The sequence below is a fragment of the Ipomoea nil genome, unplaced genomic scaffold, assembly GCF_001879475.1.
Source record: "Ipomoea nil cultivar Tokyo-kokei standard unplaced genomic scaffold, Asagao_1.1 scaffold2921, whole genome shotgun sequence".
Taxonomy (NCBI): domain Eukaryota; kingdom Viridiplantae; phylum Streptophyta; class Magnoliopsida; order Solanales; family Convolvulaceae; genus Ipomoea; species Ipomoea nil.
Genome location: NW_017619349.1, coordinates 4,485,547 through 4,511,395, shown reverse-complemented (window position 1 = coordinate 4,511,395; position 25,849 = coordinate 4,485,547). Strand labels below are relative to the sequence as shown.

Genomic DNA, 25,849 nt, shown 5'->3' with positions numbered 1-25,849 from the left:
TCTCTGCAACTCTGCCAACAACAACCTCATCACCATCTATCTCCTCTCTGCAACTCTGCCAACAAAGCCTCATCACCATCTATCTCCTCTCTGCAACTCTGCCAACAACAACCTCATCACCATCTATCTCCTCCCTGCAACTCTGCCAACAACAGTCTCATCACCATCTATCTCCTCTCTGCATCTCTGCCAACAACAGCCTCATCACCATCTATCTCCTCTCTGCAACTCTGCCAATAACAGCCTCATCACCATCTATCTCCTCTCTGCAACTCTGCCAACAACAGCCTCATCACCATCTATCTCCTCTCTGCAACTTTGCCAAAAACACCCTCATCACCATCTATCCCCTCTCTGCATCTCTGCCAACAACAGCCTCATCACCATCTATCTCCTCTCTGCATATCTGCCAACAACAGCCTCATCACCATCTATCTCATCTCTGCAACTCTGCCAACAACAGCCTCATCACCATCTATCTCCTCTCTGCAACTCTGCCAACAACAGCCTCATCACCATCTATCTCCTCTCTGCAACTCTGCTAACAACAGCCTCATCACCATCTATCTCCTCTCTGCAACTCTGCCAACAACAGCCTCATCACCATCTATCTCCTCTCTGCATCTCTGCCAACAAACAACCTCATCACCATCTATCACACCAACTTATCTACTTGGCAATGCTTCTTCATATCCTCCTCTCCCTATTTTTCTTTACAACATCTGCAACTGCAACCCATACCATTACCTCAGCCTGCCATGCCATCCCCTTTCTCCCACATTAGCATTTCAACGTTAAACAAACCCTTTCCCAGGCTATCAACCTCCATCCCCCGCCAAAAACCCAAGAGGAATTCAAGGATGAAAGACGCAATGAGGGTAGTTGGAAGCTCAATCTCCTGCACAGAGATAACTTGCCCTTTTCCAATTTTACCGACTTCCGCCACCGATTCTGATCCCGAATGAAAAGGGACGCACACAGAGTTGCCTCCCTCATTCGCAAAACTCGCAGCAGCGGTAGTGGGAAAGCCGCCGAGTATGAGGTGGAGGAGTTTGGGGTGGGGGTGGTTTCCGGTTCGGATCTAGGGAGTGGAGAATACTTGGTGAGGATTGGGGTCGGGAGTCCGGCGCAATATCAGTATATGGTTATTGACACAGGGAGTGATATTGTGTGGGTTCAGTGTCAACCCTGTAACCAATGCTACCAACAATATGACCCGGTGTTCGACCCGTCTCTCTCAGCTTCATTTGCCGACATGCCGTGTAGCTCCGCTTTCTGTACCGAGAACAATTTGGGGTGCAACTCGGGTCTGTGCAAGTACGAGGTCATGTACGCTGATCGGTCGTACACCATGGGGACGATGGCATTCGAGACTCTCACGTTTGGGCTAACTGTGGTCCAGAATGTGGATATCGGTTGCAGCCATACCAACCAGGGGCTGTTCATCGAAGTCGACGGGGGGTTGGGTCTCGGCGGAGGATCCATGTCGATCATGGGTCAACTTTTCAGGCAAACGGGCGGAGCTTTCAGCTATTGCTTGGTGAGTCGGGGCAGTGAGTCCTCCGGGTCACTGGAGTTCGGGCGAGGTCCGCAAGGAGCCTTTCCTGTGGGTACCCTTGCTCCATAACCTATGGGCACCCACTATCTACTATATCGGGTTCTCAGGTCTGGGCGTCGGCGGCACGCAACTCCCAATATCCGAAGACGTCTTCCGTTTAACAGAGCTGGGCGAAGGCGGGGTGGTGATGGACACCGGAACCGTCGTGACAAGACTCCCCATGGTGGCGTACGTGGCGTTACGCGACGCATTCTTGGCACAAACTGCCAACCTTCCTCGGGCACCCAGTGTGTCAATATTAGATACGTGCTACGATTTGAACGTGTTGGGTACGGTTGAGGTACCCCCAGTATCATTTTTCCTTTTGGGTGGCCCGATCTTGACCCTTCCAGTTAGGAACTTTCTTGTACCAGTTGATGAAAGGGGCACATTTTGCTTTGCATTTGCTCCTTCCACAACTGGACTATCCATCATAGGGAACATCCAGCAGGAAGGCCTTCAAATTTCTATAGATAGCTCCAATAGTTTTGTGGGTTTTGGCCCCAATAATTGTTAAATAATCAAGGCCAGCCCCTAATAATAATAATAATAATAATAATAATAATAATATTAGTACTTGATAGATTATTGTGACATATGATGAATGATTAAGACAATGAATTGAGTGATATTATACTTTGTATTTCACTGTTATTTAAATTGCTTAATGATTAAGTCAACAGCATGTTTTTTACATCTCATCACTCATTTTTTTTTACTTGTATTAGAAAGATTAGAAAGAAAGCCAAGAATGCAGTTTTTACTTTTTACTAGTTTTATCAGAATATGTCCAATGCTTGGAAAGGAATCCTAAAAAGCATTCCAGCAATCCAAGCTGGTTCCAGGCACCTAGTACACAATGGCAAACAAACTCTCTTTTAGCTAGGTGATCGGCCGCTACGCGATATAGCCGTTTGCCAAATCCTAGAGTCAATTGCTCAGCTTACTGTGCATGATTATTGGTCGGATTATGATGGCTGGAAATGGGATGATCTTGATTATTAGTCGGATTTATGGCTGGAAATGGGATGATCTTGAAAGCTTTCTCCCTGCTGCTACGCTTGACGCCATTGCTGCTGTATTCATTAACTCATAAAGCAGCTTGTAATCTTATTGTTTAGTTTAGTTTAGTTTTTACTGTTTGTAATCTTACTGTTTAATTACTGTTTATTGTTATTGTTTAGTGTTTAGTTTAGTTTTTAATCTTATTGATTTGTTTAGTTTGTCATCTTACTATTTAGTTTAGTGTTTATTGTTGCTGATTATTGTTTATTGTTTAGTGGTTCATTATTGTTGAATGGTTCATATTGGCTAAGTTAAAAGTTTAGGCTTCGAATCCGGTGCAACCCCTAGTATAGATGAAATCATGAGATCTCCTGATAGCCATTGATTCATTCTACATGAATGGTGGAGATTAGAAGATAATAATAAAGTAAATAAGGATATATAAAAATCAAAAGGATTAAATAGTAATTGTAGTTATATGATAAATTATGGAAAGATTTGAATTGGAATCTTTTGGATTATATTTATGAGTATTTGAATGGGAAAAGATATTCAGAAGTAATTGACGACATCTGTTGTGCCATTGAAGTTGCGTGGGGAAGGGCTGAGGAAAAAAACACAATGACAGTAGACTGTGATTGATCGTGGAAGCTGCGGCGTAGTTTAAGAATTGGAATGACCTCTAGCTATTCCGGCATGTGCATAAGTGTGCTCCTGTTTGTGCATTTTTTTAGTTTTTGTTTTTTTTTTTAATTGAAAATGGAACGTAATACAACCAAGGTAGAATGGTACGTGTGTGCGTTAGTACTGGAATGGTACGAGGGCATTAGGACAAGGAATGTTAATGGAGGTAGTGGTAGCCTAAGTTGTCGATTATGATGTGGGAAGATACGACGAACATGGGTAGGTGCATACTAGACTCTTAACGTGTGCGATTGTAGGTGTTTGGTTTGTTTTTTTTATTTTTTTTCCTGAGGATGTTTGAACTAAATATGAATTGGTTACTTAGGCGTTTTGGGAATGGTTTGTGCATTGACATGGGGTGGCATGTGCGTTAGTGCCATAGTGTGGTGTACCGTACGTGTTAAAATGATGGAGTGGACGGGGTGAATGGTCTTACGAAGTATGTACCTGCTTAAGTGGGATAAAATTTGTTGGTGTTGGATGCATGATCTTAAAGTTGTTTGTGCGGGTTATGAGAGGTGTGTGCGTCTGTTAGTGGTAGCCTGTGCGTTATGCTGATTGAGTGGTTGTGCGTTTGATGTAGAATGTTAGAACGAACATTGGTAGGTGCATACTTGTCTTTAAGCGGGTACGAATGCATGTGAAGGAAGTTGGGCGTTTATGTTTTTAAAATTTTGCCTTTCGAACTGAATGTGAATGGATGATTGTGGGGTTTTGATATGGTCTGAGTGTGGATTAGCTTTCGCGTGTCCATGTGTGTCGTTGTCTTCTTTACCGTATGTTTAAAAATTATTTAATGGCCGGCATGAATGGTCTTGGGAAGTATGTCCCGGCTTAGGTGGCGTTAAGTAGTGTTGTGGTGTAGGATGCATGGTCTTAATTTTGTTTGTGCGTAACATCTACTTGCGTGTGTGGTTGGTAGTGATCTGTGCATTATGTATACGGTAGCTTGTGCGTTTTACTGAATACAAATTACGCGGGTGGGGATAGAGGAATGCAACTCTGCCAACAACAACCTCATCACCATCTATCTTCTCTCTGCAACTCTGCCAACAACAGCCTTGGTGAGCTGTCGTAGGCTCCCAAATTAAAACCTTACAAACGTAGTAGCGGGAGTAAGGATCGATCCCACGAGGAGTAACTAGTTTAACTTTTGTGCTCAAATTAAAGGTAGGGGGGTTTGGAATATATCGAGAATAAAGATAAAATAAAAGAGAATTTAAATAAACAAGAAATTTAATTGAACGAATAAAGCAATGAAAATGATATATCGAAAATACTTATAATAAGGAACCTTGGTTAGTAAAGATCCACCACCGGAATTCAACACTGATCATTGATTAATAAAGTAATTAATATGCAATTGAATATTTGTCGTGAAATTATTTCATTTCTGTTTTCCCTTAGTTGTAGGTAAATAAAGCACAAGCGGTTTAATTACCCCTAACTACTAAATAACCTAAGACAAGCACTATAGATTTAATTTAATAGCAGCAATAGGAACTAGGAAAACCGACAAACTAAATAACACAAGCACAAGCGGTTGCATTTAATTTAGGAAAATATTCTTCCCGAGTCCAATTATCACTAAGCCGTCAATAATTAACCCAGTTGCTACTGAATATTAGAATAATTTGTAGCACAACATTATCTAATATAGCAAATAATTATATCAAATAAATAACTAGTAGGCCTCCCTAGCAATTAATTGACACAATTATTTCAAATAACTTAGAAGAATATTTAATACTCAAATGCATAAAAAATATATATATAATAAAAATAAATAAATAACCTTACAGCGTAATGAACTCCGGGGCTTCAATTCACTAAACCAAACAAGAAATTAGCCGCGAATGGGCATTGATAACAACCTTAAAGAATATTCGAGAGGGGAAGAATGAACATTTTACAATAGGAAACTTCTTCTATTTATAGTATTCTAAAAATAGGCTAAATCAATTTCAACCATCCAACTTCCTACATTTGTGGCTCACGTCCGAAGACTCCTCCATTTGCTTCGCATGAATGAATCCGTTGATTTAGAACAAATCAAATCCTTTGCATCATTGTTGGACCAAAACCATATTTAATAATATATAATATATATACTTAGCTAGTACACGTAATATAATATATGTATATATATATATGTAGTACGTAGTATATATAATTAGTATGTGTTTTATATATATTATATATTATATATATTTGAAGTATGGTACGTACTATATATTATATATATATTATATTATATATTATATATAAAAAGAATTAATTATTAGATAATATTAAATAACCAATGCAAAATTATTATAAAGATGTACCTAAAATATGAGCGTAAAATATGCCCATCAAGCCTCATCACCATCTATCTCCTCTCTGCATCTCTGCCAACAACAGCTTCATCACCATCTATCTCCTCTCTGAAACTCTGCCAACAATAGCCACATCACCATCTATCTCCTCTCTGCAACTCTGCCAGCAACAGCCTCATCACCATTTATCTCCTCTCTGCAACTCTGCCAACAACAGCCTCATCACCATCTATCTCCTCTCTGCAACTCTGCCAAAAACAGACTCATCAACATCTATCTCCTCTCTACATCTCTGCCAACAACAGCCTCATCACCATATATCTCCTCTCTGCAACTCTGCCAACAACAGCCTCATCATCATCTATCTCCTCTCTGCAACTATGCCAAGAACAGCCTCATCACCATCTATCTCCTCTCCGCAACTCTGCCAACAACAGCCTCATCACCATCTATCTCCTCTCTGCAACTCTGCTAACAACAGCCTCATCACCATCTATTTCCTCTCTGCAACTCTGCCAACAACAACCTCATCACCATCTATCTCCTCTCTGCAACTCTGCCAACAACAGCCTCATCACCATTTATCACACCAACTAATTTTTTTAAGTCAACAACATGTTTTTTACATCTCATCACTCATTTTTTTACTTGTATTAGAAAGATTAGAAAGAAAGCCAATAATGCAGTTTTTACTTTTTACTAGTTTTATCAGAATATGTCCAATGCTTGGAAAGGAATCCTTAAAAGCATTCCAGTAATCCAAGTTGGTTCCAGGCACTTAGTACACAATGGCAAACAAACTCTCTTTTAGCTAGGTGATCTGCCGCTACGCGATATAGCCGTTTGCCAAATCCCAGAGTCAATTGCTCAGCATACTGTGCATGATTATTGGTCGGATTATGATGGCTGGAAATGGGATGATCTTGATTATTGGTCGAATTATGATGGCTGGAAATGGGATGATCTTGAAAGCTTTCTCCCTGCTGCTACGCTTGAAGCCATTGCTGCTGTATTCATTAACTCGTAAAGCAGCTTGTAATCTTATTGTTTAGTTTAGTTTAGTTTTTACTGTTTGTAATCTTACTGTTTAATTACTGTTTATTGTTATTGTTTAGTGTTTAGTTTAGTTTTTAATCTTATTGATTTGTTTAGTTTGTCATCTTACTATTTAGTTTAGTGTTTATTGTTGCTGATTATTGTTTATTGTTTAGTGGTTCATTATTGTTGAATGGTTCATATTGGCTAAGTTAAAAGTTTAGGCTTCGAATCCGGTGCAACCCCTAGTATAGATGAAATCATGAGATCTCCTGATAGCCATTGATTCATTCTACATGAATGGTGGAGATTAGAAGATAATAATAAAGTAAATAAGGATATATAAAAATCAAAAGGATTAAATAGTAATTGTAGTTATATGATAAATTATGGAAAGATTTGAATTGGAATCTTTTGGATTATATATATGAGTATTTGAATGGGAAAAGATATTCAGAAGTAATTGACAACATATGTTGTACCATTGAAGTTGCGTGGGGAAGGGCTGAGGAAAAAAACACAATGATAGTAGACTGTGATTGATCATGGAAGCTGCGGCGGAGTTTAAGAACTGGAATGACCTGTAGCTATTCCGGCATGTGCATAAGTGTGCTCTGGTTTGAGCATTTTTTTTGTTTTAGTTTTTTTTTTTTAGTTTGTTTTTTTAATTGAAAATGGAACGTAATACAACCAAGGTAGAATGGTACGTGTGTGCGTGAGTACTGGAATGGTTCGAGGGCGTTAGGACAAGGAATGTTAATGGAGGTTGTGGTAGCCTAAGTTGTCGATTATGATGTGGGAAGATACGACGAACATGGGTAGGTGCATACTAGACTCTTAACGTGTGAGATTGTAGGTGTTTGGTGTGTTTTTTTTTTCATGAGGATGTTTCAACTAAATATTAATTGGTTACTTAGGAGTTTTGGGAATGGTTTGTGCATTGGCATGGGGTGGCATGTGCGTTAGTGCCATAGTGTGGTGTACCGTACGTGTTGAAATGATGGAGTGGCCGGGGTGAATGGTCTTAGGAAGTATGTGCCTGCTTAAGTGGGGTAAAATGTGTTGGTGTTGGATGCATGATCTTAAAGTTGTTTGTGCGTACCAGAATAGCTGTTTGTGCGGGTTATGAGAGGTGTGTGCGTCTGTTAGTGGTAGCGTGTGCGTTATGCTGATTGAGTGGTTGTGCGTTTGATGTAGAATGTTAGAACGAACATTGGTAGGTGCATACTTGTCTCTAAGCGGGTGCGAATGCATGTGAAGGAAGTTGGGCGTTTATGTTTTTAAAATTTTGCCTTTCAATCTGAATGTGAATGGATGATTGTGGGGTTTTGATATGGTCTGTGTGTGGATTAGCTTTCGCGTGTCCATGTGTGTCGTTGTCATCTTTACCGTATGTTTCAAAATTATTTAATGGCTGGCATGAATGGTCTTGGGAAGTATGTCCCGGCTTAGGTGGCGTTAAGTAGTGTTGTGGTGTAGGATGCATGGTCTTAATTTTGTTTGTGCGTAACATCTAATTGACGTGTGTGGTTGGTAGTGATCTGTGCATTATGTATACGGTAGCTTGTGCGTTTTACTGAATATAAATTACGCGGGTGAGGATAGAGGAATGCAAGGGAGTGCATTGTTGGGGGGGGGGGGGGGGGTAGGGTCGAACAATGACCAAACTTGATGACTGAGAGTGTGCAAGGAACATGTTGGTAAAATTGGAAGAGCTGTCTCTCAGCTGTTTAGACGCCATAGAGCTCGAACCTGCCATGAGAAACATAAAGAGAGACCGCCGAAACCCCGCAGTACCGGACGGACAAACCAAAGCTTCTGACCAGACGGCGAGACCGGATGTGTAGAAGAAGCTATCCCTCGGCAAACGAAACGCCAAAGTGGAAAAGAAACGACGTGAATGGAGAACGTGCGGAAGATTCCTAATAATACTAAACATATACCCACAAATCCGCAATCCAAAATACTTAACCAAATTAAAACGTCGCAAAAAAGACAAAAAATCCCCCTCTCCCTATAAAACGCACGCGAATTATAAATACAATATCCAAATCTGATACATTAATAAAATAGAAATAAACGGTGGAGATTAGTGCTCACGAGCTCACCTAAATGGGGGGGTTCCAGTGGATTCAAAATCTAAAAGTTTATATATATATATATATATATATATATATATATATATATATATATATATATATATATATATATATTGAATCCGGTGTAACCCCCCTAGTTGGATGAGTTCGTGAGCACACTCCCTGGTCGTTGATTTATTTTGATCAATGGTTCGGATGGTGTTGTGTTTATTCCCCATGTGCGCGTATTTCTTAAGGAAAGCTGGGGTGTTTTTGTCATTTGGCTTATGCTTTTATTATCTAATTGCTTTATTTCCGCCGTGTGGGTAGTGATTTATTAGTCTTCCCTTTTCGTTTTCTACGCTCTGCTCTCGTTGGAGTCTGTATTCTCGCACATCTCATCTCCCTTGTCGATTCTTCTTCCTCTGTTCGAAGCCTCGCAGCGATTACCCGGCGTCAAAGTCTCCATGGTTGGGTCTAGCAGGATGAAGTCCAAGCGGATTAGGGGGATATCATCTTCTTCAGGTACGAGTTCTATTTTTCACCCTTTTTTTTGTTTGTTTTGTGGGAATTTTTCCGGATTTTGGTTGGTTTGTTACTGTAGAGAAGGGGATTGGGTTGGGATTTAGGGTTTTCGATTACTTGTGCGTTTGAAGTTGATGGTTTTGTGTTTTTTCTTGGGGGTTATCACAGGTGGGTTGTGTTCGTCGCTGTACATAGGGTTTTGGGGGGGTGTGCGAGTGTGACTGCGGGTGTTTGTTTGATTTCTGGGTTAGGGTTTGAGGGATTTGCAGTTTGGGTTTTTTTCTGTGCGTAGTGGGGACTCAATATGTGCATGTTGCGTTAATCTGGACTTGACATTACAGGATTTTTAATTTGGGTGCCAGGTCTGTGTGTAGTGGTGCACTACCATGTGCGTGGTGGGGTTAATATGGTCTGGGCATTACATTTATGGTCTGGACGTGGCATTACAGGTTTACTTACAGCTTTATGGTCTGTGTTCGATTGCAGGGGTGAGTGTTATTTTGCTCGGGTGTTTCGTTTTTGTTGTTATTTTTTTGGGGTTTCCTTTATTATTTTTTTTTTTGAGGGGGGGGGGGGGGGGGGGGGTTGTGTGCTTTTCGACGGTGGCCGGACTGTGGCAGTTTGAGTAGGCGAGGCGGGTGTAGCTACTTTTTATTTCCTGGTTCCTGGGGTGTATAGTCGCGTTTCAGCATACTCTATGTGTGGTCGATTTATGGCATGTGCATTTTACTGTGTAACTACATACTGTTTGGTTGGGGATTTTGGATGGTAGTTTTTTCATGTGCGTTTGGTACTGTTTGGTGGTGCATACTAATTCATATGTCCATATATTAAATTCTCCCTTTTACTACTCGTCTTTGTTAAGCAATAGTTGGATTCTAACATTGTAGACTGCTTATGAGATTTTTGCTGACTACGACGTGTTTGCTATGTGTCACATGGAGTCATATGTCAGACAACCGTTCGCTTCATGGGACTGCGGGCTTCGTAGGGGTGATGCACGGGTCATGCTTGCACTACGCGTGCGCTTTTCGTACGAAATTCTACTATTTCTGGCTAACACACACCGTGTATCGAATATCAGTTGTGTTGTGGGTTCCGGGGACATGCTCGTTGACACCTTATATGCTGCTTAAAATACTTTATGTTTGTCTCTTCATTCTTATTACGATGACTTTTGACGTATTTCGTTTATTTTAGTTAATTTGAACCGTTTTTTTAAATCTACTCTGTGTAATGCAATTTCCTCTCTCGTCGTATTCATTTTTTAACAATTTGCTTGTGTTATTCTATTCCATGTTAATGTTCATATCTGCAGATGCACATGCTTCTCCAAGCATATGCACATACACGCACACACCTTCACACATACTCGCACACACCAACATGTATTAAAAAACCTCGTGGCATAGTAAATCAACCAAATAAATACCCATACGGGTCTAATTCAATCTTAATGAACTAACAATATCATTTCACGCACACACATAATAATAATTGCGGATACAAAATGAAGGACAAACCAATTCCAAACCCCCTTGTAGGACCAAATAGTGGGTGCACAGTTCTGTATTGGCGTGTGCATGTGACTAGTTTTATGGTTTGTGCTTAGAATACCATTAGTTTGTGCATTGTACTGTCACATGTGATTTTGGTGTGTCGATTGTATAGTATTGTTTATGATTTTGAGTTTGATTAGGGATCTTTGGTGCATACAGTGAGCATGAGTTTTAATCGATTTTCAAGATTAATTTTATCTTAGGGATATAATGTTTTGCTTTTTATAACTCGCGGTATGCGAATATTTTTAATCGGGGATGTGTTGACACTGGTTTGTGCGCAGTTGAATGTTGGCGTGTGCATTTTACTGTTTTTGCCCTTTAATCGGGTACGGTGCACAAACCTACCAACATACACGCACACACTAGTGTCTATAAAAAATAAGTTTCATAACAGACCAACCAAATAATACCTATACCGTCTAATTCATTCAAAAAGAACTAACAATATCATTACACGCACATCCCTTTATAATAATTATTTTGGATACGAAATGAAAAACAAACAAATTCCAAACCCCCTTAATCTACAACATGCACATGCCAATTTACTTCTAATGTGGTCTTTCATTATGTCAAAGATTCCAATCTACTTCTAACCAAAATTAGCACATTAATACAATTACTTTTAAACCCACCTATTTAAAATATATCCTTATTTACATTATATTTCTCATTCAATCTCATCCATCCATTACAAATTAACAAATGGATGGGATGTCTACGCACATACTATTTGCTGTCTACGCATCATCCCGCCATCCTATCGGTCAAACAAATAACCATGTACGCACCCACCTGAACACGAACACGCTACACAAGTCAATGGACCACTACTTCGTCCAACAACCACACCCCCCCTCCCACCCACACCGGGGGAAAAAACCCATTCTTCAGTATATGCACAGACGTTGGCATGTGAATGCACTTACCGGTACTGCTACTAGCCATTTGAGAAATGTGCTTCAGTGTTGTTCCTGCCCTCCCACCGCTTCATTTTCTCCTTTAGCATTGTCCACGCCACGTTCACTTCTTCAAGCTTTGTAATAATTGAAACTATTAATTTCCATCCACAAATCCCTAAAATAATGCTTCACATTCCAATAATATTATGTCCATAAATAAATTAGAATTACAATTACTAATATAACATTTACATTGGTAAATGTCCTTAATTACTACCTTAATTTCTTATAATCTCAACCATTGATGGAAATTGAATCAATGGATATTAGGAGGCCTCATGGTCTCATCTATTAGAGGGGGTGCACCGGATTCGAAACCTATATATTTATATATATATATATATATATATATATATATATATATATATATATATATATATATATATTATTCAAATTATTATTATTTTTCAGGTTATTAATGAAGAACTAACGACCATTACACTACTTGAATGTTCAAAACTTGAGAATTATGTTTAGTCTTTTTTTTAAGGAGTTTGAACAGTTTGGATATTTGTATTAATTTATGTTTAATTTTTCTTTTAAAAAATTAATCTTTTTATTTAATAGGCATAATTACATAAACAAAAATGGGGCAGGGATTCGCCGTCCCTTAAAAATCCCCGCGAGGACGGGGAATGGGGGCCAAATTCGGGGACGGGACTCCATTCCCCACCCTGCCCCGTTGTCATCCCTACTTGCAGGATCAGTTTGTCTGGGCTGGTGAGACCTTGGGATTGTTTTATAAGAATATGCTAGTTGTACAAATAACCCTAGGTTTTGACTAAGGTGTTATTTCCTGTTGTGTAAAGGGGTTGGTCGGATGCCGCCTAGAAGGAGGGAAGAAACCCCTCGTACACTCGGAGTTGGTGCTTTGTCTATGACAGACCTTGCTGAGAGTCCATGTCAGCTGACTCAGTTAACTTAGGTCATCGGAGCTGCTCTTTTGAATGGAAACAACGGAGGTGATCCTAAGAAGAGAGTAGTGAGGCGTAATCCCCTGGGGCTTTGGGTCAAGAGGATCCCATAGTATTGGTGGATTAGATCCGTACTTTTGATAATGTGCTAATGTGCTACGTGTATGAAAATCTATTCTTCATCAAAATGATGATTTAACACTTTTACTAAGTGTGACCAACATTGACCCATTATAAATGTTGAGCACAAATTCCAATTTATGTTATGATTTGGAATGTTCAATGTGAGTCTACAAGTACGATATAAGCATTTTTTACTCAATAAAGTGTGCGAATAATTGTACAAGATGATTGCATTTACATATGGAAGATTCTATTTGCATCACCTATTTTGCTATTTGCACCTCCTATATAATAGGTCAAATAGATGGTGCAAATACCAAAGTGCTATTTGACTACTATTAATAAATATAGTCAAAGTAATATTTATTATTTTTATTTTTTTAACAATAACATATTAAAATTAAAAAAAAAAAAAAAAAAAAAGGAGGAGTGTCGTCCGTCACCTTCTCCGGTGAGAAGGCAGTCCGTCACCTTCTCACCGGAGAAGGCGATGGTTGCTTCTTCGTTGTTTATTATTATTATTATTATTATTATTATTATTATTATTATTATTATTATACCCTCATGTCATTTTACATGTTAATCTAAACAGCTAATTTTTTCAAATATCCTTTTACCAACCGTTGATATAATTCGCTGGTCAAATCCGCTAACGCTAACCACTAACTGCTGATTGTCAAATAAGAACATTGCGAGATAGAGCTCATTTCAATTTGTTGTGTGATTTGAATACTCTCTTTGTCAACAAATCCCTCAAGTAGTTAATATGATTGGCTTCATTAATTATATATATTTTTAATTTTTTCATGGTATTAATAAAATACTTGGTAAATAAATATATAGCATTATTTTGCTTTATAACTTTGATATTTAATTAAAAAAATAGTGCACAAAAAAATAATAGACAATGTTGTGAATATAATCAATTGATGAATTTGAATGTAAAGAATTTTTACATTGGAGAAAAATAAAGACAATATAACTAATAAAATTACTTCTCTTAATTAATTTATTGATAATGAATAATTTTTTTAAAAAATAATGACATTGTAGGAACAATTTAACGAATATAATCAATTGATAAATTTGAATGTAAATTTTTTTATATTATTAGAGAAAAATAAAGACAATATAACTAATAAAATTATTTCTCTCAGATAATGAGTAATTTATTTTTAATAAAGACATTGTAGCCACATAATTCTAAATTAAAGAGATGCATATGTATTATTTTTTGTCGTAGCTACTAAATTATTATTTATTAATTTATTAAGAGTAAAATAGAGTACTAATTATGCCAACTTTGTTTGGGATGAGTTCAAACCTAAGACCTTTTTTTATTGAAATCAATGAGTAAGTTAACGGTGAACTAACAGAAATTAGCGAAAAAGATAATATTGAACGGAAAAGTTAACGGGTAATCATATTCATTAAGGATAAATTAGAAAATCTTAAGGAAAAATTAAAATCTGATCAATCTGAGTCATTCATTTGATTAAAAAATTTGATCGCCATTTTTTCTACCCATTATAGGCCTAACTCTCTTGGGCTCTTTTATATATATATATATATATATATATATATATATATATATATATAGTAGATATGAGCTTATATTCATGAAATCATGGCGCCAATTCCTGACAACTAAAAACTACGACTCACAACTTTTGACATCTGATGTTTGGAAATTATTACGTTGCATTCATTAGTAGAGTGCATTAATTAATACAATCGTTATTAATATTTATTGGAAAGTACTCACCACCGCATATTTAATTACAATATCAAGACTGTTCATTCCCAAATAAACAGATTAATAACATTGGGTGTTGCTATTTGCACCCCCTTTGACCAAAATAAGATAAAAAGTACATTGAAAATATAAAAAGTTATAAACTTATAATAAATATATATGTGGTGCAAATAACTTAATGAGTGGTCAAAATGCTATTTGCACCACCTTAATTAAATCACATTTATAAGTTTTAAATAATAATTAGTTAATTTAAAATTAAAAAAAAAAAAACAAACAAAACAAAAAGAAAAAAGAAAAAGAAATTCCACCTTCTCCAGTGCTTCTCACTTGAGAAGGTAACTGGACTGCCTTCTCACTGGAGAAGGCTACATGGATCGCCTTCTCCAGTGAGAAGGCGACCCTGGGTTGTCTTCTCACCGAAGAAGGCAATCCAGTTGCTTTTTCCAGTGAGAAGGCATGTCCATCGCCTTCTATAAATACGTTGTGAAGCGAACAACACATAGGCTTGAAGAAGCCACTGAAGAAAAAGCATATTCAGACTTCAGAGCTTTTTTCTTCTTCAAATTCTTCTTTCTGAGTTCTCTTTTGTGTCTTCTAGAAATCGGATCAGTTTCTACAAAAAAATCTGTAAACGATGGTCGGTCCTTCTCCCACCAACATCAAATTCCTCTGTAGCTATGGCGGAAAGATTCTCCCTCGTCATCCTGACGGAAAGCTCCGTTACTATGCCGGTAAAACCCTTCATTTCATTCGTTAGTTCAATCCTTTGGTTCATGTTATTTGTCGCTTCGTTGGTTTTCTTCCATCCGATTAAGCCTTTTAAAGTAGTTTTGAGAATTTGAACTTTTTTATTTTCCTGCAATTTTTTGATGTATTGTAATTTGGATTGGTTGGGGTCTGATTAAATTCTAGGGTAGTTAATTTTACTGTTCTTGATGAGTGATTTTGCATATTTAATTACGCCCGCCATCTGTTTGTGTAAATGTCTCATTCACGCCTAAATATGCTAGTACTAGTAAAATTCTTGAGAGTGAATTGGGTTTAGGGTGATGTGTGTGGTTACAGAGCTGTTGGCGAAGCTCGGAAAGATGTTTGAAGCTGGGTTAGTCTCCAATGAGAAGGCGATGATTTCCTTTGTTTTTGTTTATTATTATTATTATTATTATTATTTTTAAACAACCCACTTGGTTGCCTTCTTACCGGAGAAGCCAACCCACTGGGGTGCCTTCTCACCCGACAAGGTGACGGGAGGTTTTTTTGTTTTTTGTTTTTTGTTTTTTTTTGTTTTTTTTTTTTTTTTGGTTTTTTTAAATTTTAATATTTTAAATTTTAAAAAAAATGAAAAATAAATAATAATCTTTGACCATATTTAATGATGGTGGTGTAAATAGCAAATTTGCATTTACACCACCTATAAAGCTATTTGACCTACTAAATAAGTGGTGCAAATAGCAAAATAGGTGGTGTAAATAGAATTTCCCATAACATTATAAGATTAAGAAATCGAAAAAAAAAACTTAAAAGAAGATAAAAGAACAGAATAGGCATGGTCGCAATATTAAATTACATCACTTGGACAGACGGATAGTTCACTCTCCAATAACAATTAATAACTAACAATTATTAGTTTCTTTAAAAAAAAAAAAAATTAGTTTAGCTATAAATAGTTCAAACATCTGAAAGCCAATTCCTCAAACGAAAGGTTCTACCAAAATCCTCCAAATTGTTGTCAAAATGAACAGGACCACTGTTGTCAAAATGAACAGGACCACAACATTGCTATACTGTTCTCGCCTGTAGAACTGTTATGGTATTATTCTTTGTGGAAAATCAATTTTCAGTATTCATGTATATTGAATATTCTCTGCAAACTTTTCAAAAAAAAAAAAAAATCCAATGAAGAAATTTACAACAGTTATACGAAGCAAGAGGAAACAAATAGCAGATAAAAAGGTAAGTTAACTTCAATTTCTTTAAAATAGCAGATAAAAAGGTGATTAACTTCAATTTTTTTATTCTAAATATTCTCTGCAAACTTTTAAAAAAAAAGTCTTTGAAGTTATGAAGAAATTTGCAACAGTTATACGAAGCAGGAGGAAGCAAATATCAGATAAAAGGTAAGTTAAATTCATACCTTCAATTCCTTTATTCTTCTCTACTCATTCGTTCACATGTTGATTTTTTTCTTTATTCATACCCCTCCTAGACACAAATCATTATATTGAGGCTTATCTTTATTACATATCCATCTAATTTTTACTTCTCTCTTTTTCCACAGTTTAGTCGAAAATCTACAGTTTCTATACCAGAAGAAACTTAGTGGCCATGAAGAAATTAACATCTTCCACAACCATTGGCAAGAAGAAGAAAATCAGTTTAATTAATCAAGGTTAGTCCACCCTACTTTTATATTGACTATTAAATTTGTAAGAAATGTGTACTGTACTTATCTTAGTAATAAAATACATGATCTTAATCCGTGGCTGATATATGTCTGCATTAACATGAACATGTACACAGAACTCATATTAGAATTAATAACCTGGAAAGCTTTGTTGAAATCTAAAAAAGAATTCTGTCTAGAAAAATTGTTTGATGATTCAAATATTGTATCGTGATTCAAATAAGAATTCTGTCTAGAAAAATCATAATTTAGATATACATGGTAATAACATCTGTTTAAGAAAGCAGTTCGGGAATCCAAAAAATTTATAGAACCTAGAAAAATATAATATAACCAATAAAGAAAGTTGTGTATAATTAAATTTTATTCATAAATTATAAAGAACCATACAACTGACAACGAATCTAAGATACTAAAAAATCTGTTACATTACAGATTCCAATTAGAATACAGACTCTGAAGCCACAAAAAGGATATCAATACAAAAAATATGACCAAAATAAGCTGTTGTGGATAAGAAGCATAAGGTCTATTACATACTAAACAATAAGCTAATACCAAGAAGCATAAGGGCTATTACATACTAAACAATAAGCTAATACCAAGAAGCAGAAAGGGGGGACACCACTGCTTTTTGTATCATGTTCTATAGAAGATGAGCATGAGACAATTCATAACAATAAAAAAGGCAACACCATAATCAATAAAGAGCCAAAACATCTTCAATTTTAAAATCATTGTAAATCCATCTGTTTTGATCAAGATCTGCAACCACTTTATACATGCAAGATATGCATCTATGGATGTACTTTAAATCCGAAACCTATAAGTAGGATAAATGATTTTAAAGTTTTTTTTTTTCATATATATAACAATAAATATGAAATCGAAAAATGAAAAGTATATAATACCTTTTTGAACAAAATTCAACAAACACATCTTTAAAGATCAGATTTCAAGAATATATTCAGCAAATTAGTATAGATAAAAAAAGATCAATAAAAAAATCGATGAGGAGGGAAGAACTACTTAACTTCAGGTTTCTTGGATGCTTGATCTTCGATTCTACCTAAGCTTTTGATATGTATTTTCCCAGATCTGTACTCATCCACAGTGACTATTTCATTGAAACGCCACCTCGCCGGAAACATTTGTTGCTTTGCGATGATGATGGAAGTGTTTAGAGAGAAGGACATTCGCAGCCAGGGATGGAGCCAGAGGGGGGCAGGGGGGTCAGCTGCCCCCCCTCACCCCACCCCCACCCCACCCCACCCCTATATAATATGTATATGTATATATGTATATATAGTATATGTTTTAGTATTAGTATAAAAAAACTAGTAAATGTCAACAAGTAAGGAGTTAGATTAGTTGGTAAGGCATATTTATGATAATAGGAAAGGTCTTGGGTTTGAAACCTTGCATTAGCATATTTTGTTCTTCCCCTATGGCTTTAACACATTTACTTTTTTAATATTTAATACACACACACACACACACACATATATATATATATATAATATTCTTTTATATTAATAGTGATATGTATAATTTATAATGTGTTTTCTATTAATTATTTTATTAAATTACAATTATATTTCTTAAGTAATGGTTATAATAAAAAAAAAAATCTTAGGTAATTTATTTATTTTTTTAAAAATTATATCTTTTGTTTTAATGTTACACTTTTACTGAAAAAAATTTCTAAATCCGTCCTACTTCACCTCCCAAAATCGAATTTCTGGCTCCGTCCCTATTCGCAGCGGAGGTGAAGGAAAATGAACCGTTGGTATAGTATGTATTGGGTTTTGAAAGAATAATTTATAATTGGGCTCGGATTTTGGGCTGAGAATTTTGGGTATAAAATGATAGGATTATATGTTTTGGAATGGGCTCAGCAGTACTGTTTTGCATTTAGTTCTAGATAATAAATTTTTAGTTCAAGTCTGATTTAATCTATATACGGAGTACTAGTTTTTTACGCGCATTGTGCAATTGGGATAATGCCCAATATATATATATATATATATATATATATATATATATATATATATATATATATATATATATATATTTAAATAAACACTTTAAAGTATATCAAGATAAGATTATATTGGAATTGTTCATGCATAGATAATTGAATGTTAAATTTGCGTATTTAAATAGACAATTCTAAGTTTACAAATGCAAGATAATATAATTAAGATTGATTATAATTGTCAATAAAATAATTGTATAGGTATGGTTGAAACCAAATACAGAACATAAGGGAGAACAAATAAAAATTAGGGCATAAAATATTAAATATATACTAATATTGAAGAGCTAACTGCTGATTGTCAAACATGAACATTGCGAGATAGTTTCCCACTTTAATTTGTTGTGTGATTTGAATACTCTTTTTGTCAATAAATCCCCAAGTAGTTAATATGATTCGCTTAATTATATTTGTTTATTTATTTTTTATTTTTTAAAACAATTATTATTATTATTATTATTATTATTATTATTATTATTATTATTATTATTATTATATTATTATTATTATTATTATTAAATATATGTATATCTTAGGACATTTTACATGTTAATCTAAACAGCTAATTTTTTCAAATATCTTTTTATCAACAATTGATATAATTCGCTGGTAAAGTTCGCTAATATAATCCGCTAACTGCTGATTGTCAAACAAGGAAATTGCGAGGTAATTCTCACTTCAATTTGTTGTGTGATTTGAATACTCTCTTTGTCAACAAATCCCTCAAGTAGTTAATATGATTGACTTTATTAATTATATTTTTTTTTAAATTTTTCATGGTATTGATAAAATACTTGGTAAATAAATATATAGCATTATTTTGTATTATAACTTTGATACTCAATTAAAAAATAGTGCACAAAAAAAGATAATAGACAATGTAGTGAATATAATTAATTGATGAATTTTAATGTAAAGAATTTTTACATTGGAGAAATATAAAGACAATATAACTAATAAAATTATTTTTCTTAATTAATTTATTGATAATGAATAATTTTTTTTTAATAAAGACATTGTAGGGACAATGTAGCGAATATAATCAATTGATGAATTTGAATGTAAAGAATTTTTATATTGGAGAAAAATAAATACAATATAACTAATGAAATTATTTCTCTTATTTAATTTATTGATAATGAATAATTTTTTTGAATAAAGACATTGTAGACACATAATTCTAAATTCAAGATATGCATATGTATTATTTTTTTGTTGTAGCTACTAAATTATTATTTAATTTATAAGAATAAAATAGAGTACTAATTATGCGAACTTTGATTGGGATGGGGTTCGAACCAAAGATCTTTCTTATTGAAATCAATGAGTAAGTTAACGGTGAACTATTAGGAATTAACGGAAAAGATAATATTTAACGGAAAAGTTAACGGATAATCATATTCATTAAGGATAAATTAGAAAATTTTAAGGAAAAATAAAAATCTGATCAATCTGAGCCATTCATTTCATTAAAAAATTTGATCGCCATTTTTTCTACCCATTATAGGTCTAACTCTCTTGGGCTCTTATATATATATATATATATATATATATATATATATATATATATATATATATATATATATATATATATATATATATATATATATATATATATATATATATATATATATATATATATATATATATATATACTAGTTTTTTACGCGCATTGCGCGATAGGGATAATGCCCAATATATTTTTTTAAATTTTTATTTTTAAATAAGTACTTTAAAGTATATCAAGGTAGCGTTAAAAAAAAAGTATATCAAGGCAAGATTATATTGGAATTGTTCATGTGTAGATACTTGAATGTTAAATTTGCGTATTTAAATAGGTAATTCTATGTTTACAAATGCAAGATAATTAATATAGTCAAAATTGATTATAATTGTCAATAAAATTGTAAGTGTAAAATTATTTACATATTAGATTTATTGGCTATTTTATTTAGTCATAGTTTTATTAGTTTTTAATTAAGCAATTAATTAGAGATAGTAGAATTTATTCTATTTTGGACCATGTGATATCTAAGTATGTGGATGGGATGCTTTGATGAATGAAGAAGTCAGCAACGCATGAAGTTGTCAAAGAAAGCAAAAGATGTGGCTGTGAATCATTCGAACAAATGAAGGCTATGATTAAGGATCACTAATGAGGCTTATCGTCTAGTATTTAAGGAAGCTGTTCGAAAGAAGAAGATTGCCAACTTTGAGATTATCATACTGAGCACACATTTGATTTGCAAAGCTTCATATTTTAATATGTTTTATTATCTAATTCTTAAGAATATTTAATCTGTACTACATGATCAGTACGCGGTACTGCTGAAGCATCTTGTTAAGATTGTTCGGGTTTTCGTGTGTCAGTCCTGGATAGGTGTTAGAAAGAGTGGTAGTGGTAAAGGCTGGAGGCCATCTATATTTACCTCTTGTAATACTCCTTTTGGTGAACATCTATAGTGGATTGGGCAGACGTGGCTTGCCCCGCAGACGTAGGAGAAGGAGCTCCGAACTGCGTAACAATTCTTTTGTGTTTTTACATTCTTTTAAGCTTTCAGCTTTCATTATTTACATTTGCTTAAACAAGTTTAATTAATGAACGTAACTAGTGCATAATTTAATTAACAAGTAAAAATACATTGCTTATTGTTTTTCAAGTTTCACGGTGCAATTTCAATTGGTATCAGAGCCGGTAGACTTAATTTATTAGTCTTTCGGTCTGGCGATTCCGTGCCACTTGAATTCAGATCTTCAGCGGCTTCTATTATTTTTCTGTTTGTTGCTTATTTGTTTGATCTCAAGGGGTGTTAAGTGTTACAGAATGGATCGAACTAAAGTCCTTCCCCAGTTGACCGGCGATAACTACGCCTATTGGAAGGCTCGCAATCGTACGCATCTAAAAGCTCAAGGTGAAGCCGTGTGGCGGTCTGTGGTGTCAGGTTGGACACATCCCACCAAACCTCGTTCCAGCACTAACGGAACAAAAGTAGCGAAGCCTGAGACTGAGTGGACTCAAACAGAGATAACTAACACTGGAAACAATGATAAGGCTTTAGACACAATTTATTCTCTTATGCATGAAAGCCAGTTCTCAATTGTTGCAGGTATTCCTTCAGCTAAAGGTGCTTGGGAGGCTCTTGAGTCTACTTACGAAGGAACTACATCGGTAAAACAGTCAAAACTGCAACTGGTCCAGTCAGAATTCGAAGAGCTTCGCATGAATGAGGATGAGACAATCATCAACTTTCACACACGCGTACAGGATCTGGCGAATCGCGCAATGGTCCTTGGTGAACCATTCTCGCAAGCAAAGCTTGTTAAGAAAATACTGAGATCTCTACCTCCCAGGTTTCGAATGAAAGTCACAGCCATCTAAGAGTATGATGGCTGGGAGAACAAATCGGTCACTCAGTTAATGGGAAATCTTAAAACATATGAAATGGAAATCTTAACTGATCATACAAAAAAAAACAAAAAAATGTTAAATTTGCCGCTGAAGAAAAAAATGTTGTATCCGATTTAGATGAAACTAGTGATGATACAGTTGTAACCCTGACTAAACAGTTTTCTAAAATTTTGAAACAGGTATCCAAAAACACACGCAACAGAAATTCACAAAGGGGAGCAACGTCGTCCAAAACTGCGCCTAGGACAGGGGCGTCAAACTTCAAACAGTCTGTCTCATGTCCAGGACAGTCCAAAGAAAGACCCAACAATAAAGGAATCAAGTGTTATGAGTGCGAGGGCTTTGGACATGTACAAGCTGAGTGTGCTACCTATCTTCGACGCAAAAAATCTATGTCAGCCATTACCTGGAGTGATGACGAGCCTGACGTTGAAACAACTAGATCGGATGTCGAAGAAATCTCGGGTTACTTTGTTGCATTTACGGCACGAGTCACTGGCTGTTCAGAACCCATTGAAGACTCAGAAGGTGGTGAATATGTCTCTGCAGAAGATGTGGAACTAAATACTTTATCTTTTGAAGCTGAGTTTAATAAGTTGTATCCCAAATGGGAAGCCTTACGAAAAATGAACTGCAAACTAGCTAGTGAGATAGAGATTGTAACCAATGCCAATAAAATATATCAAACTCAAGTAGCTGATAGGAATGTCTTACTTAAAGAAGCAGCTGATCGAGAGGAAAGACTACAAAACAAAGTACAAACTGGCAATGTACTACTTAAAGAGGCAGCTGACCAAGAAGCAAAACTCCAGCAAGAAGTACAGACCTTGAAACAGGAGCTCAGCACCTACAAACGACAAATCCAAATGATGGACACCACTTCAACACTTGATAAAATTCTTGATTCCTGGAGAAAAACTTCTGCAAAATTTGGCTTGGGCTTCACTGGAAGTAACTCCAAAGATAAGACCGTATTTGTTAAAGCGTCCGGATCTGAACCAGATGACATCCCTGAATCCAGCACTATGAAACGTTCCTATGGTAAAGTAAGCTCAAATAAGATACATTATAAACTATATAATCCCGTTTGCCACTATTGCAGGTTACGCGGTCATACCAGACCTGAATGCTACTATTTCTATAAGGATCAAAGAATCGAGAAGTTCAGGCACAAGAACATACAACCCTTCACAAAACAAATTTGGGTTAAAAAGACTGATTATATTTCGTTTGTTTCGTTTCACTCTAAAAGTGCAGGAAGAGAAGAGAAATGGTACTTTGACAGCGGGTGTTCCCGTCACATGACAGGAAATGTCAAATTCCTTAACAACGTAAATACCAGTAAAGGTGAAGTTACCTTTGGTGATGGTGTCAAAGGTCAGGTGACTGGCGTAGGCACACTAAATGTAGCTGGTTTGCCAAAACTGGACAAAGTGTTGCTTGTCCGTGGTCTTCATGCTAATCTTATCAGCATAAGTCAATTATGCGACCAAAACTGGAACGTATGCTTCACTAAAAATAACTGCAGTATCCTGGACAAAACAAATCAATGCGTTATGGAAGGTAAAAGGTCAACTGACAATTGCTATATTCTAACTAACATATCTTCTGTTGCAGGACCAGCATGAATGAAGTCGAGCTATGGCATCAAAAAAAAATGGGTCATCTAAGTTATAGACTCCTTGTAAACTTGTAAAAGTAGAAGGTGCTCGTGGTTTACCCAAGATGAAAGTTGAGTCAACTATCTGCGGTGCTTGTCAAGCTGGGAAGCAAACCAAATAATCTCATCCAGCTCAACATACCATAAACACAAGTCGGTGCCTAGAATTGATCCACATGGATCTCGTTGGTCCAACTCAAACAGAAAGCTTCGGAGGTAAGAAATACATATTGGTATGTGTCGATGACTTTTTACGTTTTTCGTGGGTAATTTTTCTCAGGGAAAAATCCGAAGCACCTGAAGCATTCAAAACACTGGGATTAAAAACTCCAAAAGGAAAGAAATGAATCCATTGTTCGAATCCGAAGTGATCACGGCAGAGATTTCGAAAACAAGCTGCTCGATGACTTCTATAACCAATCAGAAATCACTCATGAGTATTCAGCTCCAAAGACTCCTCAGCTAATGGGAAGGGTTTTATTAAACGCCAAAGGATTACCACAGAAGTTCTGGGCAGAGGCTGTAAACACAGCATGTCACATCATCAACCGAGTTTACCTTCGTCCAGGCACAACACAAACACCATACGAATTTTGGAAAGGTAAGAAGCCGAACATTACATATTTTACATTTTCGGCTCACGATGTTCTATATTGAAAGATAGGAATCCAGTCTCAAAAATTGAACCAAAAAGCAACGAAGGAATCTTTCTCGGCTATTCAACAAACAACAGAGCCTACAGAGTATATAATAAGTGATAGATCCTGAAGCTAATCGCCCTAAATCCCATGACGTTGGTACTCCGGAACCAGATCCTGAGTCATCTACCTCATTGCCCATATCTAATCAACCAGAACCTGAACCAGAGTTAGAATCAGACAACGATCGAGATGACATTGACATTCCAACACGCATCCACAATAGATCACCCATCTTCAAAATTAATTTTGCCATCATCGTTGGTGATAAATTTTACAGGTTCATCACTCTCTAATTCCTTTGTTAATTCCTTGAATGTTTTTAGGGTGTCTTTGTCTAATGTGTCTTGTGAATTACCTGCAAATTTTCCTATATCTAAAGCTGAGTTTTTATGTGTTCTTTTACCTAATTTGGTGCCCTCTACTTCAATATCCTTACATTCATCAAAATCTTGAAATTCTTCATCTTTGCCAGTGTAATATTCTGCATCTGTGATAGAATCTGTTTCAGGATAAGGGAATTTATCTTTTGAATTAATGGGTCTATTCCTACATGCTCTTACATTGCATCTATGTCGTTTTTTTGGGTGTGTCTCTCTATAATTGATTTGTCCTCTATTCCATTTTTTTTTAATTTTCTCGCAATTAGTTCTTTTCATTACCTACTATTCAAAATTGCAGATTGATTATTTGCGTTTTGTTCTTGACTATTTTCTATGTGTTACTAAATGTTCTACTTGTGTTATTGTGAGTGCTTTTAAACCTATTTTTACTGAGGTTACTTTATTGGTGTTCCTTGTGTTGCATCTTTTGAATTCTCTATGGTTACTTGAATGAAAATTTGATGCATTTTTAATATTTGCACAATATGTGAATGTGTTTTGTTGGTCCGGTCATGACCGTATCTGTGTGTTCTTGTGTACTTAATTGTGCTAAACTGTTATGAATTCTTGCCTGAAGTTGATTTATATGAATCTATGCCTGATTTTGATCTATTTGAATCTCTGGCTGAATATGTTTTTCATAACCGTGCTTGTTTTGTTTGTGCGTTTTACCGTGCTATCTGGTATGAATATGT

At 35.6% G+C, this 25,849-nt stretch overlaps 1 pseudogene; it reads left to right on the top strand.

Moving 5' to 3' along the window:
- The first annotated feature begins 675 nt into the window (after nt 1-675).
- LOC109160763 overlaps nt 676-25,849 on the top strand; it is a 67,586-nt pseudogene continuing 42,412 nt past the window's right edge.